The 19,615-nt window shown below is 38.6% G+C and overlaps 1 protein-coding gene and 1 pseudogene across 2 annotated transcripts in view; one reads left to right on the forward strand and one right to left on the reverse strand.

The window, feature by feature from the left end:
• WWC2 (WW and C2 domain containing 2) overlaps positions 1-19,615 on the forward strand; it is a 213,005-nt gene that overhangs the window by 67,999 nt on the left and 125,391 nt on the right. The window lies entirely within an intron of this gene.
• On the reverse strand, positions 9,664-9,847 carry LOC129036023 (small nucleolar RNA U3; annotated as a pseudogene).

Below are 19,615 nucleotides of genomic sequence, written 5' to 3' on the forward strand. Positions count from 1 at the left end.
GACATCTCTGAGGAACACAGAACTTTCATATGGCCACGGAGTGTGGTTCTTCTCTGTGTGAACTCTGGTGTTGATTTTTAAAAGACATGCACTGATTCGAGAAAACCTAATTTTATATACTGGAGTTAGACATACCTAGGAAATAATTCATCCCATTAGACATTTATTGAGAACCTACTGTATGCTAGACATTGTGGGGGTAATGATGACTCAGGTTAGTTAGGGAGAATAAAGCCTTTAATACACATAGCTCGAATACATGCAGAAATGATAAGTGAGAAGAGATACAAGTGAAAAGTGTGGCAGAGATTTAAGGGAGAGAGGTTATTACTGATAGATGTGCATTTGAGTTGGGCTTTGTGTAGAGCTATCATATCTCCCAGTCTGCTTGGGTCAGCCCCAGTTTACTCCGGATGTCCTGATGTCCCCTCCAATTAACATCTTTCTGGTCAAAATTGTTCCAGTTTGTGTGATAAATTATATGGATGGTCCCCCTAGCTTTGAGAATCAGGTAAGACTTGGCTTAGTGGAGATAGAGAACAGTCTAGGTAAAGATAAATGGCATAAGCAAAAAACATGGGTGATGGAACACTTTGGTGCACTTAGAAAAAACATGTTTAGTTTGACTGTAGCTTTGGGAACAGGAAAGGGAATCACTGGAAATGAAGGTTGGGAGGTGAGTTGAGGTCAAATTTTGAGTATCCTGAATGCCAGACTAGATACCTTGATTTTATGTAGTTAGCCATGGAAGCTTGTGATTTTTTTTTTTTTTTGAGATGATGTCTTGCTTTGTCACCAGGCTGGAGTGCAGTGATGCGATCTTGGCTCAGTGCAACCTCTGCCTCCTGGATTCAAGCGATTCTCCTGCCTCAGCCTCCCAAGTAGCTGGGACTACAGGCGTGTGCCACCATGCCAAGCCAATTTTTTTGTATTTTTAGTAGAGACAGGGTTTCTCCATGTTGGCCAGGATGGTCTCCATCTCCTGACCTCGTGATCCATCCACTTTGGCCTCCCTAAGTGCTGGGATTACAGGCATGAGCCACCACGCCCGGCTGACTTTTTTGCTATTCTTTTTTTTTTTTTTTAAGATTTAGAAAGATCCTTGTATCTACTGCGAGATATAAAAAAGAGCTCTTTTGGGTAACAGGGATTTAAAACAAAATTTGTAGGACCCATTGCCAATTAAGGATCATTTAGATATATTTCTAAATTAGTGGGAAAATAAGATATAAATTACTACAGTGTACAGTGAAATGTCACAAAACCTAAAAAAATCATTAAGTTTTAGAACATGAATTGACTTTGGATCTTTGAGTCAAACATTATCATTTTATAGAAGAAGAAAATTGGCAATCAGACAGATTGTTAAATGTCAAAACTCTCCCAGCAAGCTATTCATAGAGATGGGGTTAAAACCTAGATGCTGTGGTTTCTTGTGCAGCGGGTATTTAACTTTACTATAGAGTTTTATTTTGGAGACTCCATTATTTACTTTTGTTGGGGTCACATCAATGTCTGTGTCTTGACTTAGTTGTGATGGAACTAATCATTCCATCCCTGGGTGACATTGCCATTGTATGCACTGGCTGTAGTAGAAATTGTTAAGGATAAAAATGAAAAAATGAGGACAACAGATACCATTCTCATTCAGTGAAATAGGGTTTCAAATTATGGTATGTGAATACAAGAGCTTTAGAAAACTCTTTAAATATGAAATGACATTTTATGGCATATAGTATTATAATTTTTTTTTTTTTTTGAGACAGAGTTTCGCTCTTGTTGCCCAGGCTGGAGTGCAATGGCACGATCTTGGCTCGCCACAACCTCCACCTCCCAGGTTCAAGTGGTTCTTCTGGCTCAGCCTCCCGAGTAGCTGGTATTACAGGTGTGCACCACCACGCCCAGCTAATTTTCTGTTTTTAGTAGAGATGGGGTTTCTCCATGTTGGTCAGGCTGGTCTTGAACTCCCAACCTCAGATGATCTGCCCACCTTGGCCTTCCAAAGTGCTGGGATTACAGGCGTGAACCACCGCGCCCAGCCTCTAAAATTTATATGTGCATATTTAAAAAACATTCAGAAGTTTTAAAATCAACAGAATTGATCAGTTAGGTATAAACTTACAAATCATCGGCACATGAAACTTTTAATTTTACTTAATCATTATTGATGCTCCTTGAAATTTTACGTGTTGCTATAAAGCTGTTAAGAGTTGAGGAAGGACTGACAAGTATGCTTCATGTGTTTTTTACACATTTATTGAAGACTGGAAAACCTGCTAGATGAATTCTAAAAGAGCTGTAACATGGACTCAAAGCTTTTAAAATAAATTTTTTTTTTTTTTCATAGAGGTGGAGTCTCACCATGTTGCCAGACTATTCTTGAACTCCTGGCCTCAAGTGAGTCTCCTGCCACAGCCTCCTAAAGTGCTGGGATTACGTGTGTGAGCTGCTGCACCTGGCCGTGTTTTTCTTAATCATTATATTTTTGGGTGGCCATCAGAGAGACCCTGTAAAAAATATGATTTTGGAATGACCATGGGATACCTAAATAATAGGGTGAATATCTTTATGCATGTAAGCCTAATTTGTTTATATACTACAGTATTTATGTTAAACGAAGCAAGTAATTTTGGAGATTTAAGACTGTGCATAAAGAAGCATTAAATAAAGTGCTGCAAGTTCCCCTCAAACCAGTGAATTACTAAATTTCTAATAATTATATTATCAAGTAAATATTCATGTAAAATTATGTTTTCATTGCAGGAACACTTTTGAAAACCCGATTTCTAGCTTTCTTTAAGCAATCAGGTAGACTTTTACCTAAGCAGAGAAGCCGCTGTAAATCAATACTTTCTCATGGATACTAATTTGAGCTTCAAAAGAACAGTATAATTCAAAGAATGCTTTTATTTGGAAAGTAGATTTTCAAGTTACTTGAAGGATAGTTGGTTTGTTGGAAAAAGTGAACAGAAAGCTATAGCGGAAATAATGCGGAGAGGATTGGTATTCCAGATGCTTATTAACTTAAAAAGACACAAGCATTAGATTAACAGTTATTGTGCCCTTGGCCAGAGAACGATTTCCACTGTAGAAAATAGCGGGTCATGCTTGATCCATTATCTGTCTTAAAACAGATTCAGGAGGCAGACACCTAGAGTCACAATGGGGGACCAGCTAACCAGTTCGGCCTCACTGAGGCTCAAAGTGTATAGACTAAAACATTCCATAGCCTTGCACAAACATGCTCTTCAGACACCTGACAACAGTTTCAGGGGCTTCCTTGGACAAACTTTCCAGCTCTCAAGTCCCGGAGTCAGTCATTAGGATGCCTGTGGGGTACGTGGATGGTGGGTGGGGTAAAGAGAAAAGCACTTTTGAGGAGAGCAGGCTTGGGAACATATATTGCAGAGGGTTGGCACAGAGAGAGGTAAAAGTCCTGAAGGTGAAACCTGGGGAGCCTGGGATGCTGAGATGCACTTTTATGACACAATTTTGCATTTCTATTGATTTTCATACTATTTATTGAGAGCACAGTAGAAATAACAGGGAAGAGAAATAAATAGTCATCATGTTGTGATTTATTTACATTTTTTTTTAAAGTGACAGGGTCTTGCTCTGCCAGCCAGACTGGAGTGCAGTAGCATGGTCATAGCTTACTATAACCTTGAACTCCTCAAGTGATCCTTCTGCCTCAGCCTCCTGAGTAGCTGGGACTACACCAGCTAATTAATTAATTTTTTTTTTTTAATAGAAAGAGAGTCTCGCTATATTTCCTAGACTGGTCTTGAACTCTTGGCTTCAAGTGATCCTCCTGCCTCAGTCTCCTATTATGACATTTAGAAAAAGTAATTTCTTCAAATCAATTTGGTTTTCCACTTTGTAAAATGAAGAGAGAAGGTAACTGATGAGAGCTTACAGTGACATCCATTATTTCAGATGCAACCATAAGGAAGCTTTTCTAATCAAAGGCCTTCATTTCTTCTTTGTACTGTTTACAAGGTTCTTAACACAAACTGCCTTTGATTATAAACATTTCTGCGTGTGTCTTATCTTCCCAGTTAGACTTAGTCTTTCCAATTAGCCTCATTGAGAGCAGGGTCAAGGGTTAAAAAATAAAAGTGAAAACATTTATGTTGTGCTTTAACTCTTTATAGAATACTTTTCATATATGTTATTTGGTGTCTTTTAACAATATATTGACTGGAATTTCCAAATGAAAGCTGGAAGAACAAGGTATAATATTTATGTTTTAAAATTTTAAGATTCACTAGAGTTTAGTTATACTAAAAGTGTATATTGGTAATATCTTCATACTTTTATATTATGTATTTTGGAGTACTGAAAAATATACTTTACATAATCTCTGAGCAAATGTAACTAAAGTTTTATGAGATTTCTTTAGAGGTAAATTTGAAATCAGTAAATAAACATGGTAGGGAAAGTTTTCTGACTTTTAAAATTAAAATTGGAAACTTAGTGGGAGATTTTAAAACTTTACGTTAATCAAAGTTATATCTGTAAATGATTAACAAACACTCAACTAGGTTCCCAAAGCAAAGACAGGCACCCTGTGACCCACTACTGTCCCCCACACTTGATTCACTGCCTCTAGAGTCGACCACATTTACATATTTAAAAGTTTCTTTTGGTATTTGCCGCTGTGTTTTTAAATAACTTTATCTATCTATCTTGACTTCTTAGCTTTGGATTTTGAGAACTGACTTCCCGCCCTGGTTGAGGATTCAGCTTTCTTACTATGCCTTCCTCATGCACATGTGCCTCCCTCCCCTCATCCTCTTGGTGTTTTCTGTCACCTTGTAAAGAAATCAGTAGTCTGTGTTTACATTTTTATGACTATGTAAATATTATTCATGGATGACCTATCTGGTGTACTATGATTGCATTTCCTTTTGCTTTCTCTGTAGTTAATAATCATCTCTTTTTTCCATTGGCTTACTTCTCTATATTCCTGTTACCAATTTGTGGCCAGGATTATAAATCTCCTTTCAGTACATTCCACAACACTGTGTATTCTATTGGTTTGGAACCTCCTGCACCTTCTGTTCTTAATCTCAAGTTTGTCCTGGTTAATCATTGTAACTGCTGCACACTGTCATCCTATGGCCTCCGTTTACTGTCATCTTGCAGGTTTCATTTGTCATTTTCCTGTGTTGGGCGCTCATTTGCTGGATATCATGTCTTCCAGTTTTCTTGGTTTATTCTCTGTTTTGGTGGAGTAGCGTTGGAAAGGGAGCATAGATTTGTTGAGGCTTTGCATCTCCACAAATGCCATTATTCTGCTCTCATATGTCATTAATATTTTAGCTAGGGACATAATTCCAGGTTGGAAGTAATTTGGAGTAAAAATTTGATGGTACTGCTTTACTGACTTGTGGCTTCCAATGTTGTGTTTGAGAAGTCTGATGCTTTATGTTTCTTGTTTTTGTTGTTGTTGTTTGTTTGTTTCCTCTTTGTGACCTGATTCCTCTCTGAAGTTTTTGGGTTTTGTTTTTGCCCTCATGTTCTAAAATTTCACAGTGTTGGGTGTTGATGTAGGCCTTTTGTAACCATTGTGCTAGGTGGATCATATATAATCAAGAAACCAGTGTCATTCAGATTCAGTTTAGGGAAATTTTCTTGCACTAGTACTTTGATAATATTTTTCTCTTTGTATTTACTTTGTTCTCTCTCTCTGGAACTCATACAAGTCAGATATTAGACCTCCTAGATTGGTTGTTCACTTTCCTTATCTTTTCCCTTCTGTCTTACTCTTTGGGAAAGTTTTTAAACTTGATCTTTTAATTTGTCAATAGATGGTTTCTGCCATCATATTGTTCATTTCCAGGAATTTTTAAATTCTTTTTCCAAATATTTATGTATTTATTTATTTACCTCCCCTCCCCTTCTCTCCCCTCTCCTCCCCTCCCCTCCTCACCCTACAGGGTGCTCTGTCACCCAGGCTGGAGTGCAGTGGTATAATCACAGCTCACTGCAGCCTTGACCTCCTAGGCTCAAGTGATCCTCCCACCTCATCCTGAGTAGCTGGGACCACAAGCATGTGCCGTCATGCCTGGCTAATTTTTTAATTTCTTTGTTTTTGTAGAGATGGGGTCTTGTTATGTTGCCCAGGCTGGTCTCAAACTCTCAGGCTTAAGCGATCTTCCTGCCTTGGCCTCCCAAAGTGTTGGGATTGCACGTGTGAACCACCGTGCCTGGCCACATATTTTTCTTTTGATGGTAACCTGTTCTATCTCTCTGAATATGCTAATATGCTAATTGAAGTTTTCTTCAATATCCCTGAAGAAATGAATTCTTCAGTTTTATTTTTTCAGTGTTGTTTTAGTTTCTGCTTTCATTTTAGAGGACTAGTATTCTTAGCTTTTGCGTTTGAGATAAGTAACACCAACCATTCTGGCTCTTCACTCCTTCCAGACACAGGAGACAGGATTAACTTCCCTGCCTCCATGTGACTTGTTTTGACCAGTGGATTGCAAACAGAAGTGATGTGCACGTCTCCCCTACCTGGATGATCGATGCTTGTGTTGGCTTGTGTTGAGATTGGAGATGCCACAGGCACGCAAGATGCAGTGTGGAATGCTCCACACTGGGGGCGGGGCCAGCTGCCCGGGGATTCATCCAGAGCCACTTTGGACTTGGCTTGAATGGGAAGTAAATGTTTGTTGTTTTTAACCACTGAGACTTTGGTATTGTTTTTTATTGCAGCGTTATCTAGCCTGTCCTACTGAGACAGCTCTCAGTCATATTTAAGAATGAGGCACAAAAAGCTGTTTGGAAGCTCTCTACTAGTGGGTGGGGTAGTCATATGGCAGTGATCTGGCTTAGCGTTTCTGTTAAGGCACTCCCAGATGTTAATGTCAGTAGATCTTTTCTCTTGGTCTGGTTAGTTTTCCCAGGAAAAACCCTCCAGTTCTCCGGCCTGACAAATGTAAGCCCAGCTGCTGGGTTCTGCAAACTGAGTAATGGAAGTGGGGCTTGGGATGCTTGCTGTTCAGTGTGTGCACACTCTATAATGTTCCCTGTTTTTAATAAGGTACTCCTTTCAGCAGTCCCAGCCACCTGGAAGTCCACAGCCCATCTGATTAAGTCTTTCTAGAGAATAAACCTTCTGTTTCTGCCCAGGTTGGGCAAAGGCAGGCAGGGGGTCTGACTGCTTCTTAACAGACTTCTGGCGAGTCCTCCATGGTCACACCCTCTGTCTGAAGTCTTTGGTGCTGGAATTCCTGAGCCGTTTCAGGCTTTTGCAGTATGAATGGATCTGCTTCTGGGCTTTCTCTGTTACTAACCTAGGCTTTCTGTTTCTCACGTCTCCTGAATCACTTACCACACTGCAGTTTGCTTCCCACTGTCCCAAATTTTGTTGTTCTCATCCGCTGACCTTCCCATTGTCCTTTTGTGTTTATGCCTTTAAAAAAATCCCCTTTCTGCTATTTTCTAGAGGGAATGTAGGTAAGCACATATATAAATCTGTGTAGTGTTTACTGGAAGTTCTTTAATAATGAATTTTATCCTCTCAACTTTTTATTTTGAAAATTTTCAAACATAAGAAAAAATGAAAACAGTAGAATGGACACCATTGTATATATCCTGCTCTTAGATCTGACAATTAACTTTTTGCCAATTTTATCATCTCCTTCTCCTCCTCCTCCTCCTCCTCCTCCTCCTCCTCCTCCTCCTCCTTCTCCTTTCTCTCTCTCTGTCTCTCTTTTGCACTCTCTGTCTCTGTAATATTCTACAAGTATATATGGTATATGTAAGATAAATACATCTATGTCTATATTTTCTCTTTTGCTGTAACATTTGAAGGTAAGGTACAGATATTATGACCCTTCACTCCTAAATACTTCAGCATACATTTCCCAGTATATGTGGTATATGTAAGGTAAATATATTTATGTCTATATTTTCTCTCTTGCTGTAACATTTGAAGGTAAGGTACAGACAGCTATTATGACCCTTCTCTCCTAAATAGTTTAGCATACATTTCCCAGGAACAAAAATATTCTCTTACAGGACTATAATTACCATACCTATGGAAAATTTAAAAAAAGTTCCATAACATCATTTAACATCTAGCATATCTAACATCATCTGACATCTAGCATGAATTATGTAGTTTCAAAATTTCTTATTTACTTATTTATTTTTTTGTTTTTGTTTTTGAAACAGTGTCTCTGTTGCCCAGGCTGGAGTGGAGTGTTGTGATCTTGGCTCACTGTAGCCTTGATCTCCTGGGCTCAGGTGATCCTCCCACCTCAGTCTCCCAAGTAGCTGGGACCACAGGCACATGCCACCACACCTGGTTAATTTTTTGTATTTTTTGTAGAGATGGGGTTTTGTCATATTGTCCAGGCTGGCCCCAAACCCCTGAGCTCAAATGATCTGCCCACATCAGCCTCCCAAAGTGCTTGGATTACAGGTGTGAGCCACTGTGCCTGGCCTCAAAAATTCTTTTATTACTTTTTTTGCCTTAAAAATTGCGATCCCATCGTGGTAAACATGCTGCAACTGGATGTTATTTCTCTTTTGGACTAGAACAGTTTCTCAAAGCATCGTTTTTTTGTACTTTATTTTTTGCTTTTAATTAATCTTGAACAGAGCTAGCACCTATAGAAAAAGATAAATAAAGATGAGGCCCTGATAAGGATATGTTCGTGAAAGCACTGGAAACAGAGCGCATTTTATTTTTTAATGGTTTGTTTTTCTAACCCAGGTGCTACTAGTCTAAAACTTAGCCACCCAGTGCTTTGCACATTCAATTAAAACAAAGAAGCAGTATTTGTCTTCACTGTGATGAGGAACTATATTTAGAGTTATCCCAGCCCACCCCACTTCACCTTGCATACTTTGCCAGCATTCAGCCTCATGACTTATGTTTGCTTCAAATTGAATTTGAGTCTAAGCTCAAAGGGCATGCATTTTTGTTTATGACTAAGGGCTGATCTCTGAAGTTAGTATAGTTACCAAACATTCCTCACATTCCATATGTCTAATTTTTAGTGCTTGGAGGATCTGGTGCTATGCCAGAGGAACATAGAGGCTAGAGAGCACACGGAAATGCCACCAAGGAAAGTCTCCATGTAAGCTATAAAAATTCAATCATATGTTTAAATAGCAAAGCAAATAGTAGGTATGGGATTGATTTGTGACATGTTAGTACCATTCTTTATGTTGCTTAGGAACATTTCTTAGTTTTCTGTTGGTTCTTGAAATTCTGGCCCTGGAGCTTAAAAAAATCTGTGATTCTTTCAGTTTGTCTTTTAGTTGTGCTCAGGGCCAGGATAAGGAGATTTTTTATTTTTTATTTTTATTTATTTATTTTTTTGAGACGCAGTATCACTCTGTCACTCAGGCTGGAGTGCAGTGGCGCAATCTCGGCTCACTGCAACCCCCACCTCCCAGTTTCAAGCGATTCTCCTGCCTCAGCCTCCCGAGTAGCTAGGATTACAGGCACCTGCCACCACGCCCAGCTAATTTTTGTATTTTTAGTAGAGATGAGGGTTTCACCATTTTGGCCAGGCTGGTCTCGAACGCCTGACTTCAGGTGATCCACCCACCTTGGCTCACCAAAGTGCTAGGATTACAGCTGTGAGCCACCATGCCCAGCCCTTTTATTTTTATTTTTGTTCTTTTTAATTTTTTTGAGCCACTCAGACTGCATCCTCTCCTTCTTACTCTCACAGGGGAAGAGAAGAATGGTCATCAGTGGCAAATGGCAGCTGCAGCCAAGCAACACCGGCCTCACACTCCAGGCAGAACGCTGTGCCCTCCTCATGGAGGAGTTTTTCAATACTGCAAAACAAATACTTCCAAAAGCTAAGCGTGACTTAGTGTACGGTTGAAGGGGTCACCAGTGCAGATGCGGTGGTCACCAGAAGATAGGTTCATTGAACACATGTTGAATGAGCAGCAGTCGCTGTTCTAGCCACTAAGGACTACAGTGGTGGATAAAATAAGTCCTGGGGAGGTAGGAAGGAGGACTAGAGCAATAAAGGAGATAAATTCAGACATGATAATAGTATTAAAGAAATAAACTGTATGCCATGATAGATAGTGACTACTTTAGATAGACTCATGCATTAGTCAGCTCTGCTGTGGTAATAAGCAACCTGTAAATCTGTGACTTCCACAACAGGTGTCTCCTTCTAGCTTGTATTACAATGTCAACTAGAGAATAAAGTGAAATAATCATGTAAAAATCTCAAGGCTGAGGATCGTGCATGATGATCTGTGAAATCATTTGGTCACTAAAAATGTGTTTAGAAAAAAATTCAAATTGGTCTTGGTGAAATATATGCATAACACAAAAGAGTCAGATTATGACAATAAAAATAGTACCTTTGTAAATTTAATAGAAAACAATTTAATACAAAGAAATCAAAGAAGGAAATTGTAGGACCTTTGGTCAGAAGCTCCTTTGGTGTTTAACAAGGTTGAAGAATAAATAAGAAGGATGTTTCCTCTCCTTAATAAAGACATTATATATAAAAAAGTGAACACTTTGTAGAAACAGACTATAATAGAAACTTGAATCTAAGTTTAAAATGCCTTAGATGATGTTGGAAAAAAAAAGTAACATTTATGAACATGGGCATACATTTTTTGGATGTCTATAAATAGTCATCTTTGAAATGTTAAGCATGCTTTCCAGCAGGTGCTTTTTTTCTGGCCTGAGAAGCTACAGGTGCACTGAGATCAACTGACTGACTCATTTACCTTCTTAAAGCTTTTTTGGGAAGCAGTTAGACTTGGTTTAATTGTCTAGTAATCTGGCCAGCTGCCTCCATGATCTTCACATTCTGGAAGGCCTGTGCTTAACTGAATTTCTTCTTCACTTTGGGACCCTGGAAGATCACTGAGAGTCAATGCTGGGTAACTCCATTGAGGTCAATTATGTAGAGATCCCTTAGTTAAAGACCAGGCCCTACTAACAGCATCACTATAACGTTAGGACATTTGTTCAGTTAAATCCCACAGAAACGCAATGTTCATGTGGCCAAACCAGCATACTTTCTTGCATTTGTCCAGGCAAGATTAAGAGTTGAGATATACTGAAATAACGCCAACTTCACATTATGAACATTTTGAAATTTATTGTGAAATTCATTTATTTTGTCTCTAAATGTAACAATAGCTGTAGACTACAAAAGAAGTTAAAATCAGGGCCAGACAGTGGCTGATGCCTGTAATTTCAACTCTTTGGGATGCCAATGTGGGAGGATCACTTGAGCCCAGGAGTTTGAGACCAGCCTGGGCAACACAGTGAGACCCTGTTTCTTAAAAAAAAAAAAAAAAAAAATTAAAAAAATTAGCCAGGCATAGTGGCACAATACCTGTAAGTCCTAGCTTACTCTTAAAGCTGAGGCAGGAGGATCACTTGAGCCCAGGAGTTCGAGGCTGCAGCCCAGCCTGAGCAGTAGAGCAAGACCCTAAAGTCCCTGAAGTCTTGCTGTTCTGCCCAGAGTCTCTTAAAAAAAAAAAAAAGGTAAAAATCAGAGGATGTAACTGAAGCACCAGATACTTCCCCACAAGCTATTAAGGCTGAGTTAGTTCTTATAACTCTCCACTAACAGCAGCTGTGCCTTTACACCAGGGAGCTTGCTGCATGGAAGCTCGGACTCAGTCTGATCTAGCTGAGCTCTCCCTTCGGAAGCAGCAGGCTTCAGGGTGCATAATCGACAACTACAAGTAAGGCTAAGGCACTATGGCCTCAAGTTCCCTTACTGCAGGAGCTGCATAGCAGGCAGTGCTTTCTGAGGTTAACTTTATGAAACTGTGTCTGAGTAAAATACTTGTCAGTATCTAACTTAGGGCTCATTCAAGGATATTCAGTACAGTGTTGTTTTGGATACAATTAAAATGGTTATCAGTACCAGACGATACTGGAAGGGCTAAACTGTGATCTAAGCTTATTATAAAAGATGCTCCCGTGACATAAAATAAAATTAAAAAAAACTTACTATAAAAAATGAGGTAGCAACATGAAAAGCCTCATAAATTATATTGTTGAATGAAAAAAGTAAACCTCAGAACGATGTGTACAGTATATTATATCTTCTAGGCTGTATGTAGAGAAAGGCCTGGAAGAACACATACTGCCCCGGTGGTCGTGGATACTTCTGAAGAGAGGAGTGTGAGAACTGGAATGAGAGCTGGTGGTCAGAGAGACTTAGCATTGTCTGCAGTATTTTAATATTTTACAAGGAGGGTGTATCCATGTATTTTTTAACTAAAATCTTATATTAAAAGTAAGAGTTTAAAAACTATTTTCAAAAGACCACCAGCTGCTGTGTGGAGAATGGGTTATAGAGGGATGAGAGTGGAAATGTAACAACTAGTTAGGAAGTTAATCGGGGCAAGAGATGCTAATAGGTTGGATTAGAGAGGTGGTGGTGGAGGAAAAGTAGTTGTAAATGGGGCTGTGTTCTGGCGGGTGAGCCTGCAGGATGTTGATGGAGAGGGAGGCATCAAGGATGACCGCCTCCCGGGTTGTGAGGTGAGCATCTGGGTGATGATGGTGCCATTTTCCAAAAGGTCATTTGGGGGAGGAATGGGACTGGGGAAGTGGCCATGACGGGGAAGTTAAAGAGTTGTTTTTTAGAGTTGTTTGATATGGCCATTAGATACCCTGCTATAGAATGATCAGGGAGATGCTCTCTGAGAAATCCGGACCGCTAAGGAAACGTCTCTCTGGAAATCACTCACTCACTGTTTTCTCTAACAAACATTGAGCACTATGGACCATGTATGTTCTTGGCATGCAGAGATGAAACAACCGCTAGGAACTCGGTGAACTGAACAGAGAAGTCAGCTAACAAATGTAAACTGTGTGAAATATTTGAATGGGAAAATACTTCCAGAGCTTAACAATGTCACTAAATAGTGACAGCTTTGGGAAAACATGATGTCTTCCCCAAGAAGATGATGTTTGAATTAATTTTTAAGGACGCTGAATCTTAGAAGAAGACAACTGTTTGAGTGTGAAACTATAAAAGGGGCAGGATGGTGGAAAAGTGGAGGAAGAGAAGATGTTCCAGGTGGAGGGAACTGCACGTGTTAAAGATATTTTTACTACCTGTATATCAGGCCGACTGGCTTCTCCTTGACCTCTCTTGGGCTTCTTTTGGTAGATTTCTCAGTAGTTAGTGTCATAGGCATCTGCAACGCAGATGTCCTGCCTCTGAGCTGTGAAGTAGTACTTCCACACTTTGCTGTCTTGTCTCATGATTTCCTTGTATTCATGAGGGTATCTTGTTGGTACTAGCTGACATTTCTTTCTTCTTAGATGTTTAGTATTCGTAGAATACTGTGCCTGTAACTCATGCCAACCATGTTCTGAAACCTGGCCAGTCTCACCAAGCTTGAAGTCTATTTTTTTTTTTTTTTGCCTCTCAAAAGCTAGACTGGGATGCAAACATTTATAGCGACATCATTCATAGTAGCTAGAAGTGGAAACAATCCATATATCTGTAAACTGGTAAATGGATAAGCAAAATGTGGTATCTCTGGAGTGAAATACTATTCAGAAATAAAAAGAATGAATTCTTAATGCATGCTATATAATAACATTATATATCTTGAAAACATTTTGCCAAATGACAGAAGCTAGACACAAGAAACCACAAATTGTATGATCTTATTTATATGCAATTCCAGAAAGGGCAAATCTGTAGGGACAGGAAGTAGACGAGTGGCTGCCGGGGGCGGGGGCAGGGAGATTTCCCACAATTTGAAAAAAGTTACGTGAACTACATAGTCTACAAACATTGAAAAAAATTAAGAAAAAGGTATGGCACGAATGCATAAAATATATGTAGATACTAGACTGTTTTATTATTTACTACCATAAAATACACACACCATTATAAGGCTTTAAAATTTATCAAAACTTATGCACACATTACAAACTGTACATGATGCCATTTGCTTCATGCATTCTCTCAATTGTTTACATTGAGAGAAATGTAAACAAATGTAAAGAGGCAGTGTTAAATCATACCTGCATATAATTAACTATAGTATATACTGTACTACTGTAGTGATTGCATAGCCACCTTCTGTTGTGGTGAGCTCAAGTGTTGGGAGCATCCGCTTAAAATGCCCTGTGATGCTAATCATCTCTGTGTGAGCAGTCCTCTCTCTGGTAAATTGCATATCACAGTAAAAAGTGATCTCTCACGGTTCTCAAGTATTTTTCATTGTATTTAGTGCAATACCGTAAACCTTGAGTACACCATGGGACCCATACAAAGTGCCACTTGTGATGCTGGAAGTGTTCCCAAGAAGTGGAGAAAAGTAATGACCTTACAAGAAAATGTTGAATTGCTTGATATCTACGGTAGATTGAGGTCTGCAGCTTAGGTTTCCACCATTTCAGATGGACAATTCATGGTGTATAAACAGATAACCTAAACTTAAAGCATCAATAAATACAGTACGGTACTGTAAACGTATTTCTTTTTCTTTATGATTTTCTTAATGACTTTTTCTTTTCTCCAGCTTAGTTTATTGTAAGGATACAGTATATAATACAGTGTACAAAATACGTTACTTGACTGTTTATGTATTGATGAGGCTTCCGGTCAACAGTAGGCAAATTAATAATTAAGTTTTGGGGGAGTCAAAAGTTATAAGAGAATTTTCAACAGTGCAAAGAGTTGGCACCTCTAACCCCTGCATTGTTCAGAAGTCAACTGTACATAAGTTTATACATGGACTGAAAAAATACCAAAGTATTGGAATAGATGTCACTCTACAGGAAAGTGAAGCAAGGACTTTAATAACAGTTTATCCTGTTATTTTCTGTATTCTTCATAATGAGAATCTATTAACTGTTTTATAAAATGGATATTTTTAAGTCAACATTGAAAATTACAGTATACATAGAGTTCATTTAGTTTGATACCAAAATATGATGTATATTTTGTACATAATATTATATCTACATATGTATATATTTATTTAAAAAACATAGCCTAGAGTGAAACACATCACACTGTTAACTGGAATTATTCCTATGTAGTGAGGTCATAGAGATTTTTTTAAAGTCCTCTCAGTTTCTTAAGTTTTGATAAAAGTAATATAGGTGTATTTTAATCATTTAACCTCTTCAGAAGGGAAGTTGTGGCCCTTCAGAAAGGTGTGCCATGTGTCATTTCTTTGTTGTCCTGACTGGAGCTCATTCTCCAGACTGAATACTCAAGCCTCTTCTAGTCTTCGTCCACGAGCAGTTATTATCCACCATGAAATTGACTGGCTGTGTGTTGAACTACAGGTTGGGAATTGAGGCAGCCATGGTGGATTTCTGTTATTTGTTTGGACAATAATCCTTTTTAAGTTCTCTACCTCTCTCAAACACTCATACCTTCTTTGCTGGCATAGCCACTTAAAATTTCAGACTATTTTTCAAAACCAAATAATCTGACAAGCAAACATTTCTTGGCACTTAGGAGAGAAAAAGAGGTTCAGGTTAAAGTGTTTGTTTGACCACTTTGTTTTCTTCTGTGGCATAAAAATACTTTAAAAACTTGCTGAATTATTGAAATACTTGAGATAAATTCTGTTATGTCTTTGTCACTTAAATCTGTTTTCTGTTGAGATATTCATTATGATACAGAATGTAATAATAGCAAAAGTAAATCACAAGACCAAATATTTTGATGCAGTATTGAAAGATTTTCTTGTATCTTGTTCCATTGTCAGGAAACATATATATCAACTAACACCTTAATACCAGCCTTCATATTGTTATTTGAATAAATGCATATACTATTACTTCTGTATAAATAGAAAATTTTTGAAAGAATAAATTACAACCCTTTTTGAAAGAATAAATTACAGAAAGACGTTTTCTTTCTGCCTTCCTTCCTACTCTTCTTCCATTCAGTCAACATTTATGATGTGTCGACTGTATGAGGTAGGCATTAGGCATTGTGCTAGAGAGCGAGAAGAAGGCAGGGTCCCTACCTAGAGACTGAGTCTGAGTGTAGTAACATGCCTTAGGTGGCAGCTGATCCCTGTGGAGGTGGGACAAGTTTCATGCAACACAATCAAGAATAGTATTTCTAGGTTAAAAGGAATTAACATTTTAAAAAATTTAAATATTTTTATTTTAAGTTCTGGGGTACGTGTGCAGTAATGCACAGGTTTGTTGCATAGGTAAATGTGTGCCATGATGTCTTGCCGCGCCTGTCACCCATCACCTAGGTATTAAGTACAGCATGCATTAGCTGTTTTTCCCTAACAGTCTCCCTTCCCCCACCCGGAATCAACATTTTAATGGTTTTTTAACACTGCCAAATTGTTTCTTAAAAGGACTGTATCGAGTTACAAAGTCACCAGCAATGAATGAAAGTAGCTGATGCCCCACATCCTCACCAGAGTGAGTTTCATCACTAAGACAAAGCAAAACAGCCGGAAGCAGTGGCTCATACCTGTAATCTCCGCACTTTGGGAGGCCAACGACGGCGGATCACTTGAGCTCAGGAGTTTGAGACCATCCTGGGCATCAGACCTCATGTCTACAAAGGAAAAAAGAAATTTAGCCAAGCGTGTTGGTGTATACCTGTAGTTCTAGCTCCTTGGGAGGCTGAGGTGTTAGAATGGCTTCAGCCTGGGAGTTGAGGCTGTAGTGAGCTGAGCCATGATCGTCCCACTGCACTCCAGCCTGGATGTCAGAGTGAGACCCTGTCTCAAAAAAAAGAAAAAAGGCAAAAACTTGATATTTTAATAGGATTAAATTTTAGCCTCATTATTTTATTGTATTTGGCATTTCTTTTTATTATTAGTGATGTTTAACATTTTCCCATGTTTTTACTATCTTTTGTGAAAATATTTTATTCACTTTAAGTCTTAGCATTGTTATATACTTGCTGCTCCTTTTGAAAACCAACTTACTGAAGTGAAATTCACCTAATGTAAATTAACCATTTAAAATGATCAATTCAGTGGCATTAAGTACATTCACAATGTTGTGCAACCAACCCCTATATTTAGTTTCAGAACATTGTCATCCTCCTCCAAGGTACCCACTAAGCAGCTTCTATTTACCCCTTTCCTTGTCCCCTGGCAACCATCAACCTGCTTTCCTTTTTTATGCGTTTGTGAACTAGCTATTTCATATAGTGGAATTGTACCATATGTGATGTTTTGTGCCTGGCTTCTTTCACTTAGTGTAATATTTTGGAGGTTCATCCATATTGTAGCATGTATAAGTCCTTCATTCCTTTTTATGGCTGAATAATATTCCATTTCATGTATATACCACAATTTTTTTATCCATTCACCTGTGGATGGGAATTTGGGCTCTTTCCACCTTTTGGCTGTTATGAATAATGCTGCTATGATCATGCACACACATGTACTTATTCGAGTACCTATTTTCACTTCCTTTAGAAGTAGACCTAGAAGTCGTATTGTGGGATCATATGGTAATTCCATTTTAACTTTCTGAGGAATTGCTAAACCATTTTCTACAGAGGTTGCACCATTTTACGTTGCCACTCACAATGTACAGAGTTCCCATTTCTCCACATCCTTGTCAATACTCATGTCTTGTGTGCGTGTGTTTTTTAATGATAGCCATCATAGTGGGTGTGAACTGGTGCTTCACTGTGGTTTTGATTTGCATTTCCGTAATAACTAATGACGTTGAGTACTGTTACTATTTGTATATAAGTGAGAAAATGAAGGATAAAGAAAGCCTTGCTCTTGAAGTTATTTTCAAATTAGTTAAGTATCCTTTGAAGAAAGGAAATGTTTACTTAAAATTAAATGAAGTGTCCTACTATTCCAAATAGGAAGACTGTTAAGCCATTAATTCTGTTTAAATATTTCATCGTTTTCATAACAGAGATACTTATAAAGCCTTCAGGTTTATTTTTAACTTGAGCTTGTTTTCCATTTTTCCATCACCTGGTTGGATTAGGGATCCAATCTAATTTACTTCTTTTAAACAATAGCACTCAAGGTGAACTTCTGGTCCCTGAAGTTTACCGATCAGTATTACCTCAGAACTTAGAGATGTAAATCCTCAGGTCCTTCCCAAATCTACTGAGTCGGAAACTTTGAGGGTGACCCCAACAGTCTGTACTTTCATAAGCCTTTCAGTTGAGTCAGATCAGATGCACGCATAGGTTTCAGAACCACTACTGTAAACCAACGTTCTCAGATTGATTCTATGATAAACAGCTCTTGTGGGAGGTGTAATCCACAGTGTTGGTCTCATTAGCACCAACTTTTTTTTAGCTTAACTAGTCAGACAATATGAACAATTAACTTGGAATCATGTTATAACCTCCTATTTAAGAAAGCATAAAGCATACAGTTTTACCTAGAAATTGCTATTCGGTTTACAAATCATGTAAAAAAGAGGAAAGTATTTTTCACAAGCAACTTTTGATCTTTGGCCAAATACTGAAGTAATTTAAGAGGCACATACCCATGATGTATATTTTTCCTGTTATTTGTAATTTTTCAATTTTTTGGTCCTGCTTTTCATGAGCTATGTTTCCTTTTATTCGTAACTAGACTTTATTTTTTACTTCTTCAGAGCCAACATTGTGAAGGCTTGTAGTGTGAAGGCCTATGCAGCAGAGCTTGCAGCCACCACTGCCCTATAGTACAAATGTTGACTGGAGAGACGTGTGTGTGACCCTAACACATGCTTATTTGGAGAGGAGTGTTTATTTTTTTCTCTGCCCAGGCTATTCAAATGGAAAAAGTATACCTACTTTGCAGAGTTTTATGTATATACATTTATGTATATTAGAGCATGTGTGGTACATGATAAGCATTCAGTAAGTGTTTTATATTATTAGTATAATTGCTGTACGTAAAATTTGACCTTTAACATAGAATTTTTTTTTTTTTTTTTGGTGACAGAGTCTCACTCTGTCACCCAGGCTGGAGTGTAGTGGCGCAACCTCAGCTCACTGCAAGCTCCGTCTCCCGGGTTCACACCATTCTCCCGCCTCAGCCTCCTGAGTAGCTGGGACTACAAGTGCCCCCCACCACGCCTGGCTAATTTTTTGTATTTTTAGTAGAGACAGGGTTTCACCATTCATAGGATGGTCTCAATCTCCTGACCTTGTGATCCGCCTGCCTCGGCCTCCCAAAGTGCTGGGATTACAGGCGTAAGCCACTGTGCCTGGCCTAACATAGAATATTGTAAGCATTGAAGCTTTTGCAGATACTATATCTGGATCCCAAAACCCAACAGCATGAGCCATGTGCTTTTTCAAAGGCAAATCACCCACAAATACTGTCTTTCAAGAGTGTATTCATGAAGTAACTGTAGGATTAAGTGTTAGGTGGCAGAAGGGAAATTCTATGATAGGGCCTCCTAAAGTCCTCCTGTTTACAGCCTCTAGGTTAGCATGAGGGAATGGTTAGGAATGGTTAGTAAGTGAATGTCAAAAGAAGAATCAGAAGGTTTGAGGAAAGGTTTCTTAGGGTAGGGGGCATTGAATATAGACTGAAGGAGAAATAATTAACCATATGAGAAGAGATAAATATCAGATAATAAGAGATGGAATGAGACTGCAGAGTAGGCAGGAGCGGCTGGGGTAAGGGCAGGAGACTGGCAGGCTAGCCTGGA

Source organism: Pongo pygmaeus, chromosome 3 (genome assembly GCF_028885625.2).
Source record: "Pongo pygmaeus isolate AG05252 chromosome 3, NHGRI_mPonPyg2-v2.0_pri, whole genome shotgun sequence".
Lineage (NCBI taxonomy): Eukaryota > Metazoa > Chordata > Mammalia > Primates > Hominidae > Pongo > Pongo pygmaeus.